Raw genomic sequence first — 27,065 nt, 5'->3', positions numbered from 1 at the left:
TTAAGGTGCTCTTGATCGCTCTCTTGGACATAATGAAGTAATTTCTGAAATGGCCTTTCAACTTTCCAGAGTCAAATATGATCACGCACACAAGTCTTCACAGGTTCCCATCTGCAGTGTAAAAGCTAAACTGCTGAAGCATACATACTACCTTGCTGCCCACCACAGTGCTCTGTGACAGGTGACGCACTGGGAAAAGCCCAGTCCTTGTTCCTCTTCCAAGTGGTCATCATGTGCCTCCTCACATACATACTCGAGGTATGATTTCCAGTTGGAATGCCCCCATGCCCATCTCACCTTGAACCCTTATCTGGCTGGCAAATACTAAGTCATATTCGAAGAATCAAAAAATGTTTATGCCATAAAGATGGACATATAAATATTTGAGATATAACTGAGAGTTCATAAAGAAATCCTTACATTTCAGGTCAAATGATTTTATCAAGGATGCTATTGATCATAAAGATAGGATTTCAAAGGGAACACATAAATAAGACCAGTGCTTGCTAATAATAATTGATAGAATTAAAAAGGAGAGATCCATCCAACATGGGAAGCAGGATACACAGCAGATTCATAAAATGGCAAATGCCCTAAATAGTACTCTGGCCTCAGAATCGGCCCTTAAGGCATTCAGATCTGGCTAAAAAGCCCATGAAAGTTTCTCAGCCATGGAAAGCCAAGACACTGTGGCAAAAAAATGACCTAAGTGAAAGATCTCTGTGAGTGAGATCCCAGCAGGAAGAACAGACCATCAAAGAAAGAGATACCTTTCTCTGAAGTGAGGAGAGAACTTCCACTTTGATCATGGCCTTGTCTAAATAAAGTCGGAGTTTGTGAACTCAAGAGGCTTCCATAGCCTTGGCAGGTCATGACAAGAGCCTTGGGTGATTAGTGAAGTCATAAATAAGAGTTTCAATTGTTAAATCAACAATAAGGGTCACTGTGCACTTGCTCACCATGTAGGATCTCTGCCCTTAATGTGTTGTACTATGTGAATTAATGGTAAAACTGGTCTTCAAACCATACTTTATACTTTGTGTGTCTGTGTGAGTTTAAACTATTGAAATATTTACTTAATACAGAGTTGATCTTCTGTATATGAAGATAATTAAAAATGAATCTTAATGAAGAATGGAATGGGAGAGGAAGTAGGAGATGGGATGGTTTGTAGGTGAGAGGGTGGTTATGGGGGGAAAAACCATTATAATCCAAAAGTTGTACTTTCAAAATTCATATTTATTAAATAAAAGTTTAAAAAAAGGAGGCTGAGACAAGTTGATGGGGAAAGTATAGTTTTTAAAAAAATATGTGCTGAGGCCGGCGCCACGGCTCACTAGGCTGATCCTCCACCTTGCAGCGCCGGCACCCCGGGTTCTAGTCCCGGTCAGGGCGCTGGATTCTCTCCCGTTGTCCCTCTTCCAAGCCAGCTCTCTGCTGTGGCCAGGGAGTGCAGTGGAGGATGGCCCAAGTGCTTGGGCCCTGCACCCCATGGGAGACCAGGATAAGTACCTGGCTCCTGCCATCGGATCAGCATGGTGCGCTGGCCGCAGCGCGCCAACTGTGGCAGCCATTGGAGGGTGAACCAAAGGAAGACCTTTCTCTCTGTCTCTCTCACTGTCCACTCTGCCTGTCAATAAATAAATAAATAAATAAAAAATAAAAAAATATGTGCTGAGACAACTGGCTCACTCCATGAAGAAAACAAAATTATCTCTTAACTCACAGTCTATAAACAATTCACTGGAAGTGGATCATGGACTTAAACAAGAGAGCTGAAACTATACAGCTCATAGGAAAGCAGGGTAAATCTGTACGACTTTGGCTTAGGCAGTGATTTTTTAATACAATACCAAAAACCATAAGAGATAAGGAAAAACAGATAAATTGGACCTTATATGAAATAAACCATTTTTTTCGCTTCAAAGGACATTATTAAGAAAGAGAAAAGAATGGAAGCCCATGGCCCCGGGCTTGGCGCAGCTAACATTGCAACTGAGGGCTCTCCAGGAGGACTAGGTGAACATCAGCCTGGAGAAGGCGGTGCCCACCCAGCAGCAGCGGGCCCAGGCCACACCGGTGGTACTGAAGGCCGGGAACTCGCGGGGCCCTGCTCTACAGGAGAGGCTCAGGATGCCATGGGTTGCTCCTCGTAAGGATCTCCCTATAAATGCTGAGCAGGTCTCTGTTCTTCCTTGGAAAGCTAACAGTAAATGGCCTGCATTCACCACTCATGTGGATGAAGCAGAAGAGCCCCCCAAGAAGCCCACTGAATGTAAAAATGCCAAGCCTGAAGCTGTCCTGGCTTCTCATTCAGTTATTACTTTACCAGGACAAAGGAACCCACTGGCACCTCTTGATTATCCAATGGATGGAGGCTTTGAGTCACCACATACACTGGATGTGTCAATTGTCTTAGAAGATGAAAAGTCGGTGAGTGTTAATGGAGTCCCGGATTACCATGAGGATATTCACAAATATGCCAGGGAAATGGAGGTTAAACGCAAAGCTAAAGTGGGTTTACAACCTGACTTCACTAACAGGACGAGGGTTGTCCTTGTGGACCAGTTAGTTGAGGTAGGAGAGGAACATAAACTACAGAATGACTCTGCATTTGGCAGTGAATGGCATCGATAGGTTCCTTTCTTTAACATCCGTGTTGAGAGGAAAGCTTCAGCTTGTGGGCACTGCTGCTATGTTGCTAGCCGCAAATTCTGTAGAGTATACCCACCAGATGTGGCGGAGTTTGTGTACATTATAGTTGATACCTCTATCAAGAAACAAGTTCTGAGAATGGAGCATCTAGTTTTGAAAGTCCTTGCTTTTGACTTAGCTTCACCAATAGTACCGTTTCTTACCCAATACTTTCTGCATCAGCAGCCTAAAAACTGCAAAGTTGAAAGTTTAGCAATGTTTTTGGGAGAATTAAGTTTGATAGATATCGACCCATGTTGTGAAATGAGAAGACCATGCCAAGATGGCCGCTGGCAAACCATCATCAGTTACTCAGGAATGGCTTCGGAACCCACCTGGCAACGGAGCCTACCTGGCAACAGGCAGTGATTGGTTAGGGCATAAACCACCCCTTGACTGGATTTCCTGCCTTGGCTACATAAGCTGCTGTACCAACTGAAATAAATGAGTCTGCGGGCTGCTGGCCTCTGGCTTGCTTTCACCCGACTCCTGGTGTCTGTGTGGTGACTCCGTGCCTCTTGCCCCCACTGGGCTCCTCCTCTCAGAACAAATCCACAGCAACATCTGGGGCCCAACAGACCGATACCTGTATTATCTGCCATCAGCTGTTGCTGGTGAAGCCTATCATTTAGCACTCTACACAATCATGGGACAAAGCCAGCCAGCGGTTCTGTGCCAGCTGGAAGCCATGGCTTGCAATGCCGGCATCCCATATGGTTGTCAGTTTGGGTCCAGGCTGCTCCACTTCTGATTCAGCTCTTTACTATCACTTGGGAAAGCAGCAGAAGATAGCCCAGGTCCTTGGGCCCCTGCACCCACTTGGGAGAACCAGAAGAAGCTGCTGGCTGGTGGCTTCAGATTGGCACATCTCCAGATATTGCGGCCAATGGGGAGTGAACCAGCGGATGGAAGACCTCTCTCTCTCTCTCTCTCTCTCTCTCTCTGCCTCTCCTTTCTCTTTTTAACTCTAACTTTCAAATAAATAAATAAATCTTAAAAAATGACTTATCTGAAGGCCCTTTTGAGAAGGATTCTGAGATTGCGTCAAAGCTCATTGAGGACAAGCTCTGAGGTCAGGCTTGGATGTCTGCAATGGACATGGTGAAAAGAGAGCAGAGGTCTACTAAACATTTCTTCATTTTTCAGCTTTACACGTATGTATTAGCTCTTTTATATCCTGTGGAGTCAGCTGAGCCTTATATATTAAGTGAGGGAAAGAGTTGGAGTGTAGTGGAGAGGAGAGAAACTTTGCATTTTTAAAAATATTTATTTATTTATTTGAAAGAGTTACACAGAGAGAGAAGGAGAGGCAGAGAGAGAGAGAGAGAGAGAGAGAGGTCTTCCATTTGCTGGTCCACTCTGGGTCTCCCACATGGATGCAGGGGCCCAAGGACTTGGGCCCTTGTACCCTGCCTTCCCAGACCATAGCAGAGAGCTGGATCAGAAATGGAGCAGCTGGGTCTCGAACCGGTTCCCATATGGAATGCCAGAACTGAAGGCAGCAGCTTTACCTGCTAAGCTACAGTGCCAGCCCCAAAACTTTCATATTTTAAACATCTACTATGTGCTGGGCACTGTTTAGTTACATCATATTTAATATCCACATTAGCTGTCTGGAGTAGGTATTATCTCACTTAAAAATTGTAGAGTTATGAGATACCTCAATTTATTTAGTCAAAACATTTGTAACATTGTTTTATATGAAAAATTTCATGCTCTGTCATCTTTATTCTTTCAGAATCACAACAGGAAACTGATAACATATGCAGATAGGATGACTAAAAAATGTTAATAAAGGGACTATGAAGAAAGATATGGGAAGAGATAGAAGTCTGCAAATGGAATCCAATGTCTTTTGTTTAACTTTATTTAATGAATATAAATTTCCAAAGTACAGCTTATGGATTACAATGGCCCCCCCCATAACTTCTTTCCCACCCGCAACCTTCCCCTTTCCCGCTCCCTCTCCCCTTCCATTCACATGAGGATTCATTTTCGATTCTCTATATACAGAAGATCAGTTTAGCATATATTAAGTAAAGATTTCAACAGTTTGCACCCACATAGAAACACAAAGTGAACAATACTGTTTGAGTACTAGTTATAGCATTAAATCACAATGTACATCACATTGAGGACAGAGATCCTACATGAGGAGTAAGTGCACAGTGACTCCTGTTGTTGACTTAACAAAATGACACTCTTGTTTATGGCGTCAGTAATCACCCTAGGCTCTTGTCATGAGTTGCCAAGGCTATGGAAGCCTTTTGAGTTTACCGATTCTGATCATATTTAGACAAGGTAGTAGTCAGAGTGGAAGTTCTCTCCTTCCTTCAGAGAAAGGTACCTCCTTCTTTGATGACCTGGAAATCCAATGTCTATCAAGAGTGGGCACCTATCTTCCTGGAAGATGTAAGAAAGAAATGGTCACTAGAATTCGAAGATTGGGGATACATGACAGGAACAGGGCTTCAGTGGGAGGGTGAAAAAAATTCCACTGTGATCCAAGGAGTGGTGGGGACCATATTGAACTTCAGGTCTTCACTCACTTGCTGGTGACTTTCATTGGCTAAAACCTCCATGGAGGAGGTTTCCATAGGTCAGGCTTTTGCCCAGCAGAGAAAGATGGAGTACAAGGACAGAGGATTTGGAGGCCAAATAAACTATACAGTACAACATTCCAAGGCAAATAGTGTTAGATAATGCTCTTAGATGCTCTGAGATTTTTCAGGCAAATAACTGATGCACAGAGCCTTTGTGATTCAGTCAAAACCCCGAAAGACACATGTAACTCAATCAACAGTGGCCTAGGCATTGAAGACATGTAATTACTTCACATTTGAAGAAGTCTGGATGTCAGCAGTCCAGGGCTGACTCAGAGGGTCACTGACATCATCAAAGATGTCATCCATCTTTCTCTCTTTTCTTTCTGCAGTCCTCACTATGCTGATTCCTCCTACTTGTGGTTTGTCACTGCTGTGTTAAAATGTATCCACTGCAGTCCTAGGGCACACACGTTTATTTATAGAAATTTGGGCACCAAAGGCAAAGTATTTCTCCTTGTGAAGCATTGTATTATTTTTTCCTTTTGTTTTGATTCTTATATCTTTTCCTTTCTCTTAAATTATTTTTGTAAATTTTTATATCATATAAAAATTATAGATTTTTATGGTGTACAGCTAATATTTGAACACATACACATAGTACAAATAAATCAAGCCAGGCAATTGTCTTTCCAATTCTGTGTGTGTGTGTGTGTGTGTGTGTGTGTGTTTGGAGCCTATTAGCTCCTATTTTCCAGTTCAACACAGTACATATCATATTACACTTTATTATTTAGACAGTACATATCATATTATACTTTATTATGTTTATAATACATTACAGTGTGTAATACATTGTTCTGAGCTATGGAAACCAGATTGTGCCAGGGAACATTGGAATTTTCTGCATTAATTGATAAGATCATTTGATTTTTATCCTTAATTCTGTTGATATTACACATTATGTTTATTGATTTGTATGTGTTTTTTTTTTTAAGATTTTATTTTTTATTTGAGAGGTAGAGCTACAGACAGTGAAAGGAAGAGACAGAGAGAGAAAGGTCTTCCTTCCATTGGTTCACTCCCCAAATGGCTGCAATGGCCAGAGCTGCGCCAATCCAGAGCCAGGAGCTTCTTCCGGGTCTCCCATGAGGGTGTGGGGCCCTAATCATTTGGGCCATCCTCTACTGCTTTCCCAGGCCATAGCAGAGAGCTGGATTGGAAGAGAAGCAGCCAGGATTAGAACCGGCGCCCATATGGGATGCTGGTGCTGCAGGCAAAGGATTAACCTACTGCACCATGGCGCCAGTCCCAATTTGTGTAAGTTGAGCCATCCCTGCATTCCTAGGATAAATTCCACTTTGTCATGATGAACTCTTTGATATATTATTGTATTTCACTTGCTAGTTCTTTGTTGAGAAGTTTTTCTTCTATGTTCATCAGGGATATTGGTCTTTTTCTGCTGTGTGCTTGATCAGTTTTATTTATTTACTTATTTATTTTTAAAGATTTTTTTGAAAGTCAGAGTTACACAGAGAGAGAAGGAGAGGCAGAGAGAGAAAGAGACATAGAGGTCTTCCATTGGCTGGTTCACTCCCCAGTTGGCCACAATGGTTGGAACTGTGCCAATCTGAAGCCAGGAGCCAGGAGCTTCTTCCAAATCTCCCATGCAGGTGCAGGGGCCCAAGAACTATTTTCCCAGGCCATAGCAGAGAGCTGGATTGGAAGTGGAGCAGCCAGGACTTGAACCAGTGCCCATATGGGATGCTGACACTGCAGGCCCTGCTATAGGCCCGCTAAACCACAGCCACGCCCTTTGATTGGTTTTAGAATCAAGGTAGACATGTAGGATAATTTTGTGAAATTCTCTTTTGATATATTCAATGTTCAATTGTTCATTAGAGAGGATATTTTTCAGTTTCTATGCATTTGAATAGTTTCAAGAGTTTCTTTTGTTGTCAATTTCTAGTTTCATTCTATTGTGATAAAAAGTACTTTAGTTCTTTGAGGTTTGTTTCTCAGCCTAATATACGGTCTATCTTAGAGAATATTAGATGTGCTGATCAAAATAATGTGTATTCTGCATTTGTAGGATGGAATGCTCTTTAAATATATGTTAGGTTTATTCGGTCAACAGTACAGTTTAATTCTGATTATTTTTGATTTCTTTTTTTTTTTTTTTTTGGCTAGGCAATTTGTCTAGTTGAAAGTGAGATGTTGAGGTTCCCCACAATGATTGTATTGGAGCCTATCTCTTGCTAAATTTAAGAATGTTTGTTTTATACAATTAGGTAGCCAGAAATAGTTGTATATATACTTAGACCTGTTTTATCTTCTAATTATATCAATCATTTGATCATTCCAAGTGACCCCATCTTTGTCTCTTTTTACTATTATTGTATTAAATTCCATTTTGTCTGATGTAAGTATAGCTACTTCTGCTCACTTTTGGTTTCTGTTAGCATGGAATATCTTTTTTTCCATCATTTTGCTTTCAGTGTACATGTATTTACTGGTGAAGTGGATTTCTTGTAGAAAAATGGAAGGACAAGGTCATTACTTCTCAGCAATAACATGGAATATAAATGACATAAATTCTCCAATTGATATACCGACTGCTTGAATGAGTTAAAAAACATGACTCATCTGTATGCTACCTATAGAAAACACACCACACACACAAAAAAATACACAAAGACTGAAAGCAAGAGGATGGAGAAAGATACTCCATGAAGATGGAAATAAAAAAATGAGCAGGAGTAGCTATTCTAAAATCAGGCAAAATAGACTTAAAGGCAAAACTATTAAAAGGGAAAAAGAAGGGCATTATGTAATGACTAAGTGGTCCATTTAACAGGAAGATGTGACTATAGGAAATGTGGATGTACCCAATTCTAGGGCACCCAGCTATTTAAAACAAATGCTGATTGCCCTAAAAGGAGACATATATTCTATTACAATAGTAGTGGGGGACTTTGACATCCCACTTTCATCAATGGGCAGATCAACTAGACAAAAAATCGATAAAGAAACAACAGAAGGCCGGTGCCGCGGCTCACTAGGCTAATCCTCCGCCTTGCGGTGCCGGCACACCGGGTTCTAGTCCCGGTCGGGGCGCCGGATTCTGTCCCGGTTGCCCCTCTTCCAGGCCAGCCCTCTGCTGTGGCCAGGGAGTGCAGTGGAGGATGGCCCAGGTGCTTGGGCCCTGCACCCCATGGGAGACCAGGAAAAGCACCTGGCTCCTGGCTCCTGCCATCGGATCAGCGCGGTGCGCCGGCCGCAGCGCGCCGGCCGCGGCGGCCATTGGAGGGTGAACCAACGGCAAAGGAAGACCTTTCTCTCTGTCTCTCTCTCACACTGTCCACTCTGCCTGTCAAAAAAAAAAAAAAAAAAAAAAAAAGAGAAAAGAAACAACAGAGCTAATCTATAATATTGACCAATTTGATTTATTTTATATCTACAGAGCATTTCATCCCACAGCTGCACAATACATATTCTTTCCTCAGAACATGGACTGCTCTCTAGGATAGGCTATTATAGAAGTCTCAACAAATTCAAAAAAGTTGAAATTGTACCATGTGTTTTTTCTAACCACAATAGAATGAAGCTAGACATTAACAATATAGGAAACTAGAAATACGTAAACACATAGAGATGAAAAACGTGCTCCTTAATGAACAGTGAGTCAAAAAGAAATCAAAAAGGAAATAAAAAGTTCCTAGAAATGAGTTAAGATGACAACACAACATATCAAAACTTATGGGATACAGCAATATCAGTGTTAAGAGGAAATTTTATAGCAATTAGTGACTACATCAATAAATTGGAAAGGCATCAAATAAATGATCCAAAAATGCATCTCAAGGGCCTAGAAAAACAAGAGAAAACAAACCCAAAGAAGAAAGCAATAGTAAAAATTATAGGTAAAGAAAATTGAAATAAAAATCATATAAAAGATTTGTGAAATGAAGAGCTGATTTAAAAATAAAATTGATAAACCTTTGTTCCAACTAACCAAAAAAGGAAGTCCCAAATTAACAAAATAAGAGATGAAAAGGATATGTTACAATGGATATCACAGAAATAAAAAGAATCATCAGGAGTTACTACAAGTAACTATGTACCAACAAATTGGAAAATATTGAAGAAATGAATAGATTTCTGGGCACATACAATTTACCAAAATTGAAATACAGAGACACACAAAACCTGAATAGATCAATAACCAAGACAGAGAATGAATCAATAATAAAGACCCTCCCAACAAAGAAAATTTCAGGCCTGGATGGCTTCACTGCTGAATTCTAGCAGACATTTTAAGAAGAGCTAATTCCAATTCTTTTCAAGCTATTCATAACAAGTGAAAGGGAGAGAGTCCTCCCAAATTCCTTCTATGCGGCCACTGGGCCATCATCACCTTAATTTCTGAACCAGAGAAAGATATACCAGAGAATGAGCACTATAGACCAATATCCCTGGTGAACATAGATGCGAAAATCCTCAAGAAAATAATAGCTAATCTAATCCAACAATACATAAAAAAGATCATCCACCTGGATCAAGTAGGTTTTACCCTGGGATGCAGGGATGGTTCAACATTTTCAAATCAATGTGATATATCAAGTGATATATCAAGTTAACACATTGGAGAATAAAAACCATGTGATTATCTCAGAAGCATTTTTTAAAATACAACATTCCTTCCTGATAAAAATCTTACGCAAATTGGTTATAGAAGGGACATTTCTCAACACAGACAAAGGAATGTATGACAAACCCATAGCCAGCATCACACTGCATAGGGAAAAGCAAGAAGCATTTCTACTAAGGTCCAGGAGCAGACAAGAATGCCCATTCTCACCATTACTATTCAATATAGTTCTGGAAGTTTTAGCCAGACCCATTCGGCAAGAAAAGAAATCAAATTAATACAAATAGGAAAGGAGGAAGTCAAATTATCACTGTTTTCAGAAGACAAATTCCTTCATGTAAATAAGTTTAAAATAGCAAAAAAAAAAAAAATCTGAGAAATCCTGAATGAAGTAAGGAATTCACCTTGCAATTAAGACATTCTACTCAATTAGAATTTGCCAAGACACTAGAATAGAGACAGGCTTGAGGTGTTTGAAAAAAATGTAAAATTATGGTGTCTGAAGCAGTCTCTATGAGAAAGTACATGAAATATGACAACGTTGAAAACATACATTGTGGGGCCAGCGCTGTGGTGTAGCTGGTAAAATTGTTGCCTGCAGTGCCGGCATCCCATATGGGCACTGGTTCAAGTCCCAACTGCTCCACTTCCAATCTAGCTCCCTGCTATGGCCTGGGAAAGCAGTGGAAGATGGCCCAAGTCCTTGGGCCCCTGCACCTGTGTGGGAGACCTGGAAGAAGCTCCTGGCTCCTGGCTTCGGATTGGTGCAGCTCCGGCCATTGCAGCCATTTGGGGAGTGAACCAGTGGATGGAGGACTTCTCTATTTCTCTCTGCCTCTCCTTCTCTCTCTGTAACTCTGACTTTCAAATAAATAAATAAATATATTTTTAAAGAAAACATACACTGTGAGCAAATCATGTACTTTATTAAAGGAAGTCAGGACTTAGAATCTAAATTTGATAGAAAGCACTAATGCAGGCTTTTAAGCAGGAGTGTGGCAAGATACAATTTACAGTTTAGATTTGAAGATTAGGTATGTATTATTATCCACATGTAATCAGAGTTTTGAGTAATCTGAAGTTGTTTTCAACTGTGTTATTTTGAATCTTCTATTTCCAACTATTATGTTCAGTAATGATAGTTGAGCAGGATTCATAACTTTCTTTTTTTAAAGATTTATTTATTTTATTTGAAAGGCAGAGTTACAGAGAGGCTGAGGAAGAGAGAGAGAGAAGAGAGAGAAAGAGGTCTTCCATCCACTAGTTCACTCCACAGATGGCCGCAATGAGTAGAGCTGGGCTGTTCTGAAGCCAAGAGCCAGGAGCTTCTTCCGGGTCTCCCATGTGAGTGCAGGGGCCCAAGGACTCGGGCCATCTTATACTGCTTTCCTGGGCCATAGCCACGAGCTGGATGGAAGAAGAGCAGCTAGAGTTGAACTGGTGCACATATGGATGCCAGCACCACAGGCAGCGGGTAGTGTGCCACAGTGCCAGCCCATCATAACTGCTGAAAGGTGTCGCTCCCCCTCTTCGCGGAGGAACGACACTGAACCCTGCGCTGTTCTTTTGTCTGCTCGGCCCTCCCCGGGTTTGCTGCTGGTTCTTCCTGGGTTGGCTACCGTCCCTCCACCTCCGTGGAGGGGCGGGCCCCCTGTCACTTTCCCCACTTCCACAGGGGAGCGGCACACCGCCGGCCGGCTCTCTCGGGGGCTGCACAGGTGTTCCTTCAGATAGATGTTCCCTGGTGCATGTTGTCTCTCTCCTCCTTTATAGTCCTCTTCCACCAATCCCAACTCTGCTACCCACACGCCGAGTATGCTGCTCTCCTCCAATCAGGAGCAGGTCCTACAGTTTATTGGTTGAACTGGAGGCAGCTGTGTAGAAGCTGTTTCCTCCTCTCCCAGCGCCATATTGTGGGAAAGCAGATGCATAGAATAAGTCTTAATTCCAGTAACTTAGTCTAGTCCGAGTTGCTCCCAGTTGCTCCCCACAAAAGGGAACTTGGGTGGTAGTTGTTGGTAATCTAGACTATTTTTCCAGCTGACCTAGGAAACCCTTTGGGAAGGGGTTCAACTTCAGGACTTGGTGGCTTATTGGTACTGGTTTCTGAAAATAAATCAATGTTAGCTTTTATTATCAGCCTTGGGCCCCAGTAATTCAAAGTCATTTGAGAAATCCTACTCATAATTGTGTCACACATGATTCATAAATGAAACTAGGGCCCTTGGATGTGAAGCAACTTATCCCTAGTCCCACATGTGTAGTAATTTAAAGAGTTAGGGTTGCAGTTCTACACTGTAGAACCAAAGCCTATGTTTGGAACCACTGTGCTCTACTGGTAAAGTGTATCCAAAGGAGATGAGTCCTCTTGGTAAGTTTAAATGAACAAAGGAACAAGGAAAAATAGCAGGGGACCGAGTGTTGTGTTGTAGTGCTCAAATACTCAATATTCCTCCTCTCTAGCAGTCCCATCAGTTAAACTGTTCATAGTGATTCTAGTGTCCTGGGAATACTGTGAAAACCACAGAAACTGGGAGTCAGAAAGTGAAGGGAAACACTATAAACATTATAAACGTCACAGTACTTCTTTCTCAAAACTGTTCAATTATTCACTTTCCAAAAAATGTTAGATGTACATGGAGTTTCCATTTTCCCATAGAAGGTGAGATGTTGAGGAATACTGATTTTTTTTTTTTTTTTGACAGGCAGAGTGGACAGTGAGAGAGAGACAGAGAGAAAGGTCTTCCTTTGCCGTTGGTTCACCCTCCAATGGCTGCCATGGTCTGTGTGCTGTGGCCAGTGCACCACGCTGATCTGAAGCCAGGAGCCAGGTACTTATCCTGGTCTCCCATGGGGTGCAGGGCCCAAGCACTTGGGCCATCCTCCACTGCACTCCCTGGAAGAGGGCAACTGGGACAGAATCCAGTGCCCTGACCAGGACTAGAACCCGGTGTGCCAGCGCCGCAGGTGGAGGATTAGCCCAGTGAGCCACGGCGCTGGCGAATACTGATTTTTTCAGTGGAGAACAGAAGATACCAGTCACAGTGCCATTAGAAGAACTGAAGAACTGAATTTCTTTCAAAAACCTCTGGTTAGGTCGCCTGAAACACCCATATTAAATTTCAAGTGCATTGGTTCTAGCATTCTACTTATGTCCATCAATTTTATTTGTTTTCACAAAACAAATTTTCCTCTAAAACCAATGAAGATTCTAATGTCTATAATCATTTATATACTTTTTCCAACTGTATAGAGACCATCTTTCTCTTGAGAACAAGCACCATTGTATCTGTTTCTAGATCCACACACATCTGTCTTTCTGGAAACTATGCTTTGTATGCCCTAATTTGAAGAACTCATTAAAATAAAAGGAAGAAAAGGAGCTGTAATAGTAACTGATTACAGTCAACATTCCCATAATTTGTAATGTCTTAATTTTTCCTCCCACTGTAGAACACAGTACTTTCTGTTTCAAATTTGGATAATTGAATAGTGACTTATGTGCAAATTGACAGTGATTCTCAAAAACATTTACATCATATTGATGATTAAAGCAACAAAAGCCGATTTTCTTTTAATTTAATCCCTCTTTTACATGTCTTGCCAATCACACCAGCTTTTCGTGATTCTCCCCAAAATAGGTGGTAACGCTTTTGCTCCCCTGCCTCCACTGTTTGTTTTAAGTAAAGTAAGTTTTCACTGTGGCAATCATTCTAAGAGGATATTTTTGTTAAAGCTTTGTGAAATCCTATGAATTCTGGTTAATGTTTGGGTATGCTTATCACTCCTGCTGTCTTAGTTACATCAGTACTTAATAAATATTATTGAAGTAATATAATATCTACTTTCTGTAGAATACCCATTTGCTAGCACTCTAAGCCTTGTTCTTGAATTTGTTATTCGAAGTCAGAATGTTCATGTTCTTCACTCTGTAAACAGGTGCTGGAAGTCCTAGATGCTAGCCCCCGTCTTGTTACTAATAGGCCCTGTAACCTGAAACAAACCACCTGGCATTTCTGAATTTACCTTCTTCAAAAGAGAAATTGAGAGCAGAGGATAAGATATTTCTAATGTTATTTCAAGGTTTCGATAAAAATTCTAATATAGAGAGAGTGATAGCCCACGTTCAGGTTCTGAAATCATCAGCGTTTGGCTGGTGTTGGCTGTAATACATTTCAGGGCCTCAGATAAATGTGCATGTGTTTAGAATAAGTGTACGAAGGAAATCTTGATTCCCACAGGCTCTCACTAGTGAGTCACCGACTTTAAATGGATACCAATGCCTCTGAAGTAGAAGGGGGAAGGGCGATGTCTTTCTCTATATTGGAGAATGATAGAAGGGAAACAACCTATAAACCATTTCTTGGGTTTTACTCCCCCCCTGCTGTGTGACCTCTGTGTTCCCACCCACCGCCCATCAGCACCATTCTGATGCAGGAGAATTGTCAGCTGCTGGGAGTTAGTGGCAGGGCTGGGGTTTTACAAATGACCTCACCTTGTTTTGAATTTCTGTTTTCCATCTGCTTTTGGCAAACATTGCTGCATTTTAAATAAGTCAATCTACTTTTAATATAATTGATGAGCATTCCATTCTTTTTTCCAGTGCAATACTGGGATTGTTTTATATTGAGGAACAAGGAAGGCTGGCCTCCTTCCCTATAAGGTCCCGCTGGTCCTGCTGCCATTCATAACAAAAACTCTGTAATTTACCCTCTCCTTTATCCCTACTTAGGAGCTTTTCCTGTGGCCTTTTTCTCTGGTTTGCAGAACCCCCCCTATCCTCTCTCCCTCCCCGCCCCCTATCTTTCTGGTCTGTACAGTAGGACTGAGATGTCTGTTCTAAAGGACAGATGGCAGAGGCAGCTGGCATGGACCAAGGCAAGTCAGTCTCCCAGCTCAAGGTCTTCTTGGCTCTTCTGCTCCTCCCTCTAATTAGGAAAGAGAAAGTCAGGTTAGTCCACCTCAGGGAATCTCCCCTTTCTTTCTTTTTTTTTTTTTTAAAGATTTATTTTATTTATTTGAAAGATAGAATTACAGAGAGAGGTAGAAACAGAGAGAGGTCTTCCATCCATTGATTCATTCCTCAGATGGCCGCAACGGTCAGAGCTATGCTGATTCGAAGCCAGGAACCAGGAGCTTCTTTCAGGTTTCCCATGTGGGTGCAGGGGCCCAAGGACTTGGGCCATCTTCTACTGCTTTCCCAGGTCATAGCCAAAAGCTGGATCAGAGGAGGAGCAGCTGGGACTCGAACCGGCGCCCATACAGGATGTGGGCTCTTCAGGCCAGGGCTTTAACCCGGTGCACCACAGCAAAGGCCCCTCCTCCATTTATTTCCTGATCTTTAACCCCCAAACACTTTTTCTCCCTTTCCCTTCAAGGACCAAGCTTTACAAGCTGACGAGTACACAGGATTTGTCTTACCTATTAGCTCTGGTTGGTGGTGTATTGCTGGCAAAAGGAATCTGGGCTTAGCGGGGAGGAATGCTGTGATGTCTAAAAGCTGGGAAGTGGGAGAGATGGCACCTTGAGCCAACACATTTATGAGTCCTTACTTTATACCCAGGTAGACTTGGTCCTGTGTTTCCTTGTATGCTGTTTCCTATGAGAATTCTGCTATGCTGAATTTCATTGCACTTGCTTTGGGAAAGTTATTCTTTGCTCCCTCCTCATAGTTCCCACTCCAGCTGAAATTGAAATGTTTTTAAGGCCCACGATTCTCTCTCTCTCTCTCTCTCTCTCTCTCTCTATATATATATATATATACACACACACACAAAAAGTATATATATATGTGTATATATATATATATATATACACACTTGAGTACTCCTGGGACCTACCTAACATTTGCTCTGCTTCATGTTAAATGCTAGAATGTTACAGATACGTGGAAAATCAGATTGACGGGGTTGGTGCTGTGGCTTAGCGGGTAAAGCCGCTGCCTGCAGTGCTAGCATACCATATGGGTGCCGGTTCAAGACCTGGCTGCTCCACTTCTGATCCAGCTCTCTGCTATGGCCTGGGAAAGCAATAGAAGATGGCCCAAGTCCTTGGGTCCCTGCACCTGTATGGGAGACCTGGAAGAAGCTCCTGGCTCCTGGCTTCGGATCGGTGCAGCTGTGGCCATTGCGGCCATTTGGGGAGTGAACCATCGGATGGAAGACCACTCTCTCTGCCTCTCCTTCTCTCTTTGTGTAACTCTGACTTTCATATAAGTAAATAAATCGTTAAAAAAAGAAAATGAGATTGGCTTGTGTCTCTTTAGTCTCCTCTGCCATTCCCCACATCTGATCTACAGCTGCCATTTTACCTTCTGCTACCTCTCAGATCTGTCCTTGTTTGATCATGTAGCCTTAAAGTCTCTCTTTCTTTTTCTGTTCTGTGAAAATCTGACTTTTCCTTCAGGCAATAGTTGGCAAGAATTTTCTTGCAACTTTTTGCCTTAACTCCAACTCAGGTTAAGAGCTCCCTCCATAGAACCCAGAGCACAGACCTATCATAGCGCTTGACTGCTTGCTGCTGCTGTTGGTTTCCAGTCCAGCTCTCTCTGACACAAGAGAAGTATAGAATCTGGCGATAGACTAAGTGCTCAGTAAATAAGAATGAATAAAGAAACCTATTTGGGTATATGTTTAGAGATAGAATTCAGATACTTTATTTCCCAAAGTAGGCCCAAGACTAATTTCTGTTCTGTGCTAAATCATAGCCCTGACAGTTCATTAGATACTGTTTTAACATAATTAATAAAACATATCCCTGGAAAATACACTCCCATGGGTTTGATTCCTTCACATTCGATTTTCATTATCTTGTCTTCATTGGGAAAGGTCATTCCTTTTTTTCTCTCAAGAGCATACAATGAGTAACTTTATGCTGTTCTGATAAACTTCCACAGTTTACAGGGGAAAAAAATCTAGTTAAAAATTCAAGAAGCCGAAACAAAAAAGTTCAGAACCCATAGGGATAGTGTCGCTCCCCCTCTTCACGGAGGAACGACACAGGACTCTGTGTTGTTCTTTTGTCTGCTCGGCCCTTCCCGGGTTTGCTGCTGGTTCTTCCCGGGTTGGCTGCCGACCCTTCCACCTCCGTGGAAGGGTGGTTCCCCCTGCCACATTCCCCACTTCCGCGGCGGAGCGGCACACCGCCGGCCGGCTCTCTCGGGGGCTGCACAGGTGTCCCCCTTAGATGTTCCCCTTAGATGTTCCTGGTGCATGCCGTCTCTCTCCTCCTTTATAGTCCTCTTCCACCAATCCCAACTCTGCTACCCACACGCTGAGTACGCTGCTCTCCTCCAATCAGGAGCAGGTCCCACAGTTTATTGGTTGAACTGGAGGCAGCTGTGTAGAAGCTGTTTCCCTTCTCAGCGCCATATTGTGGGAAAGCAGATGCATAGAATAAGTCTTAATTCCAGTAACTTAGTCTAGTCCGAGTTGCTCCCAGTTGCTCCCCACAGATAGCATTTCTCAGAGAGAATACAGTAGATTCCTGACTACTCATTAATTTTCCTGTTCCAAAAACACTGTCCTGAGTAGTGACCATTTGTGTGGAAATGAGATGGAAAATCTATCTATGAAAAGCAAAGAAAACCTGAGAAATATCCTTCCCCCTCTGTTTGAATCAGTGTTTCCACAAAGCTTTGCTAAATATGATCTTATTTTACTAAGCTGAATGAAGTGAATACTTAAAGGCAAAACATATGCTGAAAAAATATAAAAACATTTATTATGTAGTTTCTCTCTCATAAAGTGATCATATGAAATCATTGGGAAAACAGAAAGAAAAAAAGATATACAGCTAGGCCGGTGCCGCGGCTCACTAGGCTAATCCTCCGCCTTGCGGCGCCAGCACACCGGGTTCTAGTCCCGGTCGGGGCGCCGGATTCTGTCCCGGTTGCCCCTCTTCCAGGCCAGTTCTCTGCTGTGGCCAGGGAGTGCAGTGGAGGATGGCCCAAGTGCTTGGGCCCTGCACCCCATGGGAGACCAGGAGAAGTACCTGGCTCCTGCCATCGGATCAGTGCGGTGTGCCAGCCGTGGCGGCCATTGGAGGGTGAACCAATGGCAAAAGGAAGACCTTTCTCTCTGTCTCTCTCTCTCTCACTGTCCACTCTGCCTGTCAAAAAAAAAAAAAAGATATACAGCTAAATGTTTGCTATAATTTTGCTATAATTCATATGGCATTCTTGTTTTTTCTTTATTGAGCTCAGACTTGAGACAAACTGTGTATCCTCAGACAACACATGCAAAAATTACTTACATGTGCTTGCATTCTTTCTTTTATCCTGATTATTTAAAGACAATAAAATAATGAGATTGCTAATTTATATTTGTATTATATAAAAATGTGACTCAAGACTTCAAATATAATCTAACATGAAGTTATTTTAAACCACTCTTTTAGATTCTCTTTCACCACACTCTCAAATGAAAACAAACACGATACATGCTCAATTGTGGTTGAGTTTCATTTCTGCCTAACTTCAGAGGTTAATTAATCATAGAAATCTTCATAGAAGAGTTGTTGATGTCAAAATCCTTGAGGGAACATCTTTTTGACTTCATTTTTGTAATAGAATACATATAAAATTTTAACTATGTTTAAGTTCAGGGATATGTCCATTTTCATTTTGTACATCCATCATCACTATACATTTTCAGAATTCTTTTCTTGAAAATTTGAGATTTTATATAAATTAAACAGCAACTCACCATTTCCCTACTTGCCCACACTCTAGCAACTGCTACTTGTAATTCTGATTATTCTGGAAACCTCACGTGAGTAGAATCACACAACGTTGTCTTTTTGTAACTGGGTTCCTTCAGTTAGCATGTTGTCCTCAGAGATAATTCAGACTATGGCATATGTCAGTGTTTCTTTTCTTTTTAAGGTTGAATGATAGCCCATTATAAGTCTATTCCACGTTTTGCTCACCCATTCATCTGTTGATGCACACTTGAGTTGTTCCATGTGTTAGCAGTTGTGACGAATGCTACTATGAAGAAGGGTGCACAGATGTTTCTTGAAGACCTTGCTTTATCATCTCTTTTGCATTTAGTTGACTTCTCAGTGAAGTATTTTAACTTCTCTGATTTTCTTTTGTAGGTATTCTATTACTGTTTTCTTTGTAGTTACCATGGAGATTACATTTAACATTCTAGAATGGTAGCACTCTAATTTGAATTTATGGTAGTTTGATGTCAATAACACAAAAATCCTGTTTATTCACAGCTCCATTCCCACCTTTTTCAGTTATTGATACTAAATTGTATCTTGGTACATTGTGTATCTAAAAACATCAACCAAAATTTTTTTAAACATTATTTATCTTACTTGAAAGTCACAGTTACATGGAGAGAGGAGAGGAAGAGGAGGAGGAGGAGGAGGAGAGAGAGAGAGACCGAGAGAGAGAAAGGCCTTCTATCTGATGGTTCACTCCCCAGATGGCCGCAATGGCCGGGGCTGCGCTGATCCGAAGCCAGGAGCCAGGCGCTTCTTCCGGGACTCCCACGTGGGTGCAGGGGCCCAAGAACTTTGGCCATCCTCCAGTGCTTTCTCAGGCCGTAGCAGATAGCCAGATCAGAAGAGGAGCAGCTGGGTCTTGAACCAGTGCCCATATGGGATGCCGGCACCGCAGGTGGCAGCTTTACCTGCTATGCCATAGCGCTGGCCCCTAAACCAAAAATTATTAATGCATTAGTCTCTTAAATCATGCAGAAAACAAAAAATACAATTATACAGCATTGTTTTATGGTGCTAAGTTTTTGTAATCACCATGTATTTACATTGACTGAGGTCTTCTTTGTTCATACTGTTGTGAGTTACTGTCTAGTGTCTTTTTATTTCAACTTGCAAGATTCCCATTGGTAGTTCTTGCAGGGTGAATCTGGTGGTATCCAACTGTTTCACTTTTGTTTATGTTGGAATGTCTTGATTTCTATATTACTATCTAAGGACAGTTTTGCCAAATACAGAATTCTGAGTTGGCAAGCTTTTTCTTCTAGCACTTTGATAGCATCAGTGTGTTGCCTTCTGGTTTCCAAACTTTCTAATGAGGAATCAACTGATAATCTTACTGAGAATCTCTTGTATAAAAATGCCGCCTCACTCATACTGCTTTCAAGAGTATTTTTTCCATATCTGTCGATAGTTTGGCTGTAATGTGTCGCAATGGGGAGTTTCTTTGAATTCATTGTACTGGTCATTCTTTCAGTTTTTTGGATGTCTATTTATGTCATTCATCAATTCAGGAAGTTTTTGGATATTATTTCTTCAACTGATTTCTCTTCCTTATTCTCCCTCTCTTCTTGACTTCCATAGTGAGTGTGTTGGTCTACTTATGCGCAATGGGTCCATACCACTATTTCACTTTTCCAATCTTTTTTCTCTCTCTTTCTCTGATTGATCATTTCAATTATCCTAATGCCAAGTTTGCTGATTCTTTCTTCTATCTGCTTACACCTGCTTTTAAAGACTGGCAAAATTTTCATTGCACTTATTTTTCTGCTATAAACTTTCTATTCAGTTTCTTTGTAGATTACCTGTTTCTTCAATGATACTTCAATTCTGTTCATACATCATTTTCTTTATCTCTCCCAATCTTTGCACATTTAAAAGAAAGTTGTCTTTAAGTCTTTGGCTAGTAGATATGCCATCTGTTTATTCTCAATTACAGTTATCTCCTGGTTAATGTTTTCCTTTGTATGAGTCATACTTTCCTATTTCTTGTATGCTGTATGACTTTTTGTTTACTGTTATTGAAAACTGGAAATCTGAGTCTAGGGATGTTGAAATTCTGAAGATCAGATTATCTCTCTTTCCCAGTGTCTCCTTTTGTGCTGTTTTGTTTTATTTTTTACTTTTATATGACAACTCTATACTGAATTTCTGCTTGAAATTTCAACTTTAGATATTTTCAGAGCCTATGTCTTTTTCTGGATAGTAACAAGAGCTTTCTAATTTCCTTTATATGTAGAATTTCTTTTAAATTTCCTAGTCTTGAATGCTTAGGCCCACAAAGGAGAAAAAGAGAATAAAAATAAGGAAGGAGAGGGTTCTGTCCCTTTGTGTTTCCTGGAAGTCAGTTCAACTTGAGGGAGGATCTTGCAACAAATGGAAAGGTGTGGTGCAAGAAGTTTCACGCCTCTGTATCTATACTTCAATGATCAGAAGCAATAACCAAAGCTACAAATATGGATCCGACTATTTGGACAGCAGTGTCTTATTGCACATTTTGGTTTTCACAAGTTACATGCAAATTTTACAGGAACATTTGCACAGTTGCCTGCCACAAGATGGGAGTGGAGAGTGGGTAGATGATGCTGAGATGAGCAAAAAGGTAAAATTGCCAAAACATATCACAATTTACTTCCTGATTCTTTCCTTTGAAGTTAGAAGCCTACAAAAGACTCAGAGTTCTAAAATAATTGTCAGATAGAGTTTTTAAAAATATTTATTTGTTTGTTTGAAAGAGTTACAGAGAGGCAGAGGCAGAGGCAGAGGGAAAGAGAGAGGTCTTCCATCTGCTGACTCACTCCTCAGATGGCCGCGATGGCTGGAGCTGTGCCGATCCAAAGCCAGGAGCCAATAGCTTCTTCTGGGTCTCCCATTCAGGTGCAGGGGCCCAAGGACCTGGGCCATCTTCTACTGCTTTCCTAGGCCATAGCAGAGAGCTGGATTGGAAGTGGAGCAGCTGGGACTAGAACCGGTGCCCATATGGGATGCCGGCACTGTGGGTGGCGGCCTTACCTGCCATGCTGCAGTGCTGGCCCCCAGATAGAATCTTTCAGTGCAGTTGTTGTCTATCTGGGAGATAGACTTCTGACACTTTCTGCACTTTAATTTTCCATCAATCCTGCAAAAGCCTTTTAAATTAACAATTGAAATAATACAAGTATTGCCGGCGCCGCGGCTCACTAGGCTAATCCTCCGTCTAGCGGCGCCGGCACACCGGGTTCTAGTACTGGTCGGGGCGCTGGATTCTGTCCCGGTTGCCCCTCTTCCAGGCCAGCTCTCTGCTGTGGCCCAGGAGTGCAGTGGAGGATGGCCCAAGTCCCTGGGCCCTGCACCCCATGGGAGACCAGGAGAAGTACCTGGCTCCTGCCATCGGATCAGCACCTTCTGTGGCGGCCATTGGAGGGTGAACCAATGGCAAAGGAAGACCTTTCTCTCTGTCTCTCTCTCTCACTGTCCACTCTGCCTGTCCAAAAAAAAAAAAAAAAAAAAAAAAAAGAAAAAAAGAAAGAAATAATACAAGTATGTTTAGCCACTTCGTTCGAGTAATAATTCTCATAAGCATCAATGCATTATATTTAATTGATGTTTATTTTTTACTCTGTGCACATAGAGATATTTCTAGAAATCTTTTTCAGGGTCACTGTTTTATAAGTCATCTTTCCTCAATATGATGATAAGGGCAAAATTGTTCAAAAATCATTGTTATTGAGATCTAATCAACTGCAAAAGAAAAGTGAAACTTAAAAGCAATGTGAATATGTACACTATGAACTTGAGTATGTGTGTGATTTAGAGAGGGATTTATCATGACATCCCTATGCTTTCTAGTTATTTAAATGGTTAAATTAGAAACAATGACCAGGATGGTCTTGTAACTAAGTAGCACATTTTTAGTTTGGGAACTTACTTTATTTCATAGAATTGAATATATAATTAGTGTTCATGTATAAAGTTGTTTTATCCTCTCCCACATAAACTAGAATCACAAGCTATTTTTCTTAAAATAGAATGAGACACCTCTATCTCTTTTGATGTAACAGAATTAAATAAAACACAAAGCATATCCAAATAAAAAATGCAATAATATACCACATCAATCTTCCTGCAAATATATTGTTTTGTCAAACTTTGTTTAAATCTATGTTAAGGGGCCAGCACTATGCTACAGCAGGTTAGGTCGCCACCTGCAGTGCAGGCATCCTGTATGGGTGTACTTCCAATACAGCTCTCTGTTAAGGCCTAGGAAAGCAGTAGAGGACAGCCCAAGAACTTGGGCCTCTGCACCCATGTGGGACACCTGGAGGAAGCTCCTGGCTCCTGGTTTCGGATAGGCCCATCTCTAGCTATTGAGGCCATTTGGGGAGTGAACCAGCAGATGGAAGACCTCTCTCTCTCTCTCCTCTCTCCTCTCTCTCTCTCTCTCTCTCTCTCTCTGCTTCAGCCTCTGTAACTCTGCCTTTCAAATAAATAAATATATCTTTTAAAATAATCTATGATAAACAAATTGTTAAGAATGAGACTAGTATAGTTTTAATCATCTGTGACTATTTTATAATTTATGGCATATGAGTGAAAAGACATCTTTTCATTTGACTATTGTTTATAGCCCTTGCCTGTATTACTAATGAACTATGGTCTTTATACTTGTTACGTGTTGAACTCTTAATTTATTGGAGCATTAAAGTTTTTACTATGTAAAAATATAAAGATAATGATTAAAAACACTGAGCAGAAGTATCAAATCTTGATTGTATACAGATTTATTAATAAGAGAATGCTCAATATCAACTCATTTATATAATACTTTACACTTGACACAGTGCCTTTGATACTTGTCATCTGAACAGCATTATATGAAGCACTCCATGGGATTGCAATGAAGGCCATAAAATGGAGTATGGATGAGCCTTTCTTTCTAGTATTTAGCCTTGGAAAAGCTCACAGTTTCCCACATTATTCATTAGCATTTTTAAAGCATCATTACAAAATTTGGATTTTTGACTTATCAGCTGATACAGTAATTCCAGAAAAAGGTAAAGTGTTTAACATTCTTATTTTTTAAATTTTGCCATTTACGGACATGAATCATTTATGAGAGCAGTAGGCTTCCTGTAAAACATATTTGTACAACCCTTGTTTTTATGGCATAATCTATGTACAAGATTGGCTTTATATTCTAAGCATTATAATGCATAAAAGCATATGAAGGTGTCTCTGTAGCTTGAATAATTGTTAAAACAATAAACCTCACATAATGGATGTCATGTAACAGGCACTCTTCTAAACACTTACAGATAAGTGTATTAATACAGTTAAGTATATTAAATCCCTTAGCCCTTAAAACAATCCTTTGGGGAAAGTATTGTTACTCCCATTTATATATGAGAAAGTTGAAACACAGGAAGGTAAAGTAACTTGTTCAAAGTTATATACTTCAAAATGTTCATAAAAATGGAATTAGAAGATAGTTTTTTTGAAATTTTGTGTGAAAATTCATCCAATAATTCATAGGAAATGTGTATTATGAAGTAACTCTGCGTGGATTTCAAAATTTTGCACCAATATTTATAACTTTTAATTCTATTTTTCAAGCACTTTTATTGTGCAGTTGAGAGTCAAATTCAACTAGTCTGTCTATTAGTCTTGAAATTTACTTTTGCTAAGATAACCAGAGAATTTCATAAAATAGGTTGATGAATCTGAACAAGGAGCTAAAGAAAAATATTTCATTTATCAAGATTTTATTTAATGTTGTTAATTTGAAAATGTTAGACTTATAGAAAAGTTACAAAAATAGTACAGGGAATTCCTATATACTTGTCCACTCAGATTCTCCTAATGTTAACTTTTTATGAAACTATAGCCTTGCTGTCTAAGCAGGAAGCTAGCATAAAGAATTCTATCAACTATTGTTGGTGTTTATGTGTATATAGAAGGAAACCTGAGTCATCTTAAGTGACTTATAACCAACAACACCATCTTTCTGGCTCAGGGTCCAATCCAGGATCTCATAGTGTGTTTAATTGTCATATTTCTTTTTTAAAAGATTTTATTTATTTATTTATTTATTTGAAAGAGTTGCACAGAGAGAGGAGAGGCAGAGAGAGAGAGGGAGAGAGAGAGAGAAAGAGAGAGAGAGAGAGAGAGAGAGAGAGAATCTCCCATCTGATTGTATACTCCCCAATTGGCTGCAACAGCTGGAGCCGATCTGAAGACAGGAGCCAGGAACTTCTTCCCGGTCTCCCACACGGGTGCAGGGGTCCAAGGACTTGGGCCATCTTCTACTGCTTCCCTAGGCCATAGTGGAGAGCTGGGTCAGAAGAGGAGCAGCCAGGTCTCTAATCAGCGCCCAAATGGGATGCCGACGATGCTTCAGGCCAGGGCGTTAACCCGCTGTGCCGCAGCATAGGCAGGCCCCTAGTTGTCTTATATCTTTGTTTTCTTCCAAACTCTGACAGTTCTTTGGTCCTTCTTTGTATTTGGTTGTCTTGACGCTTTGTGAGAGTAATTTTTTTTATTTTGTTATTTATTGAGTTCCTCAATTTAGGCTTCTCTGATATATTCTCAAGATTATACTGGTTTTGCCATAGTTTGTTTTCCAGAGGTTCATGTGCTGAAGGCTTGGTCCTTAGTGGTGATACTGAGAGGAGGTGGGGTCTTTAAGAAGTGGTCCCTAGCGGAAAGTGACTATGTCATTGCTGCCCTCAGAAGGGAATAATGTTCTTGTGGAAGCCTGGCTAGTTCCTGAGAGTGAGTTGTTAGCTTTCTTAAATTCGTATTTATTATTCATTTTGGTTTGAAAGGCAGAGATACACACACAAAGACACATACAAAAAGAGGTCTTACATATATTGGTTTACTTCCTAAATTACTTTAACAGCTGGGACTGGGCCAGGACAAAGCCAGAGCTCTGGAACCCATTCCAGGTCTCCTACATGGATCGCAGGGACTCAAGTACTTGTGTCATCACTTGCTGTTCTCTGGGTGAACATTAGCAAGAAGCAGGACTGGAAGAAGCAGAGTTGGGACTGAATCCAGGCACTCCGAGAGGTGATGTGGGTGTCCCAAGCAGGATCTTAGCCACTGCATCAAAGCCCACCCTGAGAGTGGGTTGTTATCAAGCCTGGCCTGGGAATCCCTCCTGCTTTCTGTATTACCATGTGAGCCCTCATTCTTACATGCACTTCACCATGATGCCACCCACCACGATGTGATATAGACTGGAGGCCCTTACCAGAGTTGAGCAGAAAGTGGTACTGTGCTTTTGGACTTCCAAAACTGTGAGCTAAATAAATCTCTTTATTCATTCATTCCCCCAGCATCAAATATTTTGTTGTAGCAACAAAAAATGGGCTAATACAAGATTTTTCATTTTTGGCAAGAATACCTCAGAAATGATGTATCCTTCTCAGTGTATCATATCCAGATGTGTCTGACGTTATGTATCTTCTTACTAAGTGATGTTAACCTTGACCACCCGTGAAAGGTAATCACAGCCAGTTTTCTCCAATGTGAGATTTTCATTTATTTTCCCTTAGAAAGGTTCATTCTAGTGGAGAGATAGCTTAAGATTCCAAATATCCTGTTATGTATCATATGTTTGTTAAAGATTTTGGTACTCATTTATATAATAGTTTATATAATGCAAACATTATAAATGTATAACATATTATTTGTTCTGAGGAGTAGCTATTCTTTTTGCCCTTTTATTTGTTCCATTATTTTATAGCAATATGAGTTACAATTTAATACCATTTGTGTGTGTGTGTGTGTGTGTGCGCGCTTATATAAAATTGGTCAGATTATTTCAAGCTTTGACCATTGGTAGCTTCTATGCACTTTGACATGATTTCATATTTTTTTAAATGTTTTGAGCTTTTGAAAGAGGGAAATCAAAGTACTGTTTTATTAATTATTTAAATTTTTAAAAATGTATTTTATTTAAAAATGTATTTTATTAATTTAAAATAAAAAAAAAAAAGAGACAGATCACACTTCTGTTGATTTACTCCCTACAGCAGCTGGGTCTGGATCTGGTTGAAGCCAGGAGCCCAGAACTCAACCAAAATCTCCCACATGTGTCCAGAGACATAATTATTGGAGCCATAATCTTTCAATGATGCACAATAGCAGGAAGTTGGAAGTAAGTGCAGAATCTGGACTCGAACTCAGGCACTCTGATATGGGATGTGGGCATCCAAAGTGGTTATTAACTGCTACATGAAATGCCCATACTCACATTAGCCTAGAATGCAATAGTTAAAAAAATTATGGTTGCATTTGTAACTTCTGTATATCCAATAACTGTTTCTCACAAATAATACCAATAAAATTGATATTTTGCAGTTATAATAAAATCTTGCTGGTACTGACTTGACCTAATCTAAATGAAAAGTTTATTATGTTCCATACTAATAGTGAGTTGGTTTGTACTGCCCATGTGGAGG

General features: G+C 40.6%; 1 pseudogene; it reads left to right on the top strand.

Moving 5' to 3' along the window:
- Positions 1-1,962: 1,962 nt before the first annotated feature.
- Positions 1,963-25,336, top strand: LOC100341369 (cyclin-A2 pseudogene; annotated as a pseudogene).
- Positions 25,337-27,065: the final 1,729 nt, after the last annotated feature.

The sequence above is a fragment of the Oryctolagus cuniculus genome, chromosome 8 (assembly GCF_051225735.1).
Source record: "Oryctolagus cuniculus isolate XC-2025 breed Fujian yellow rabbit chromosome 8, ASM5122573v1, whole genome shotgun sequence".
Classification (NCBI taxonomy): domain Eukaryota; kingdom Metazoa; phylum Chordata; class Mammalia; order Lagomorpha; family Leporidae; genus Oryctolagus; species Oryctolagus cuniculus.
This window is presented reverse-complemented; position numbering and strand designations above follow the sequence as displayed.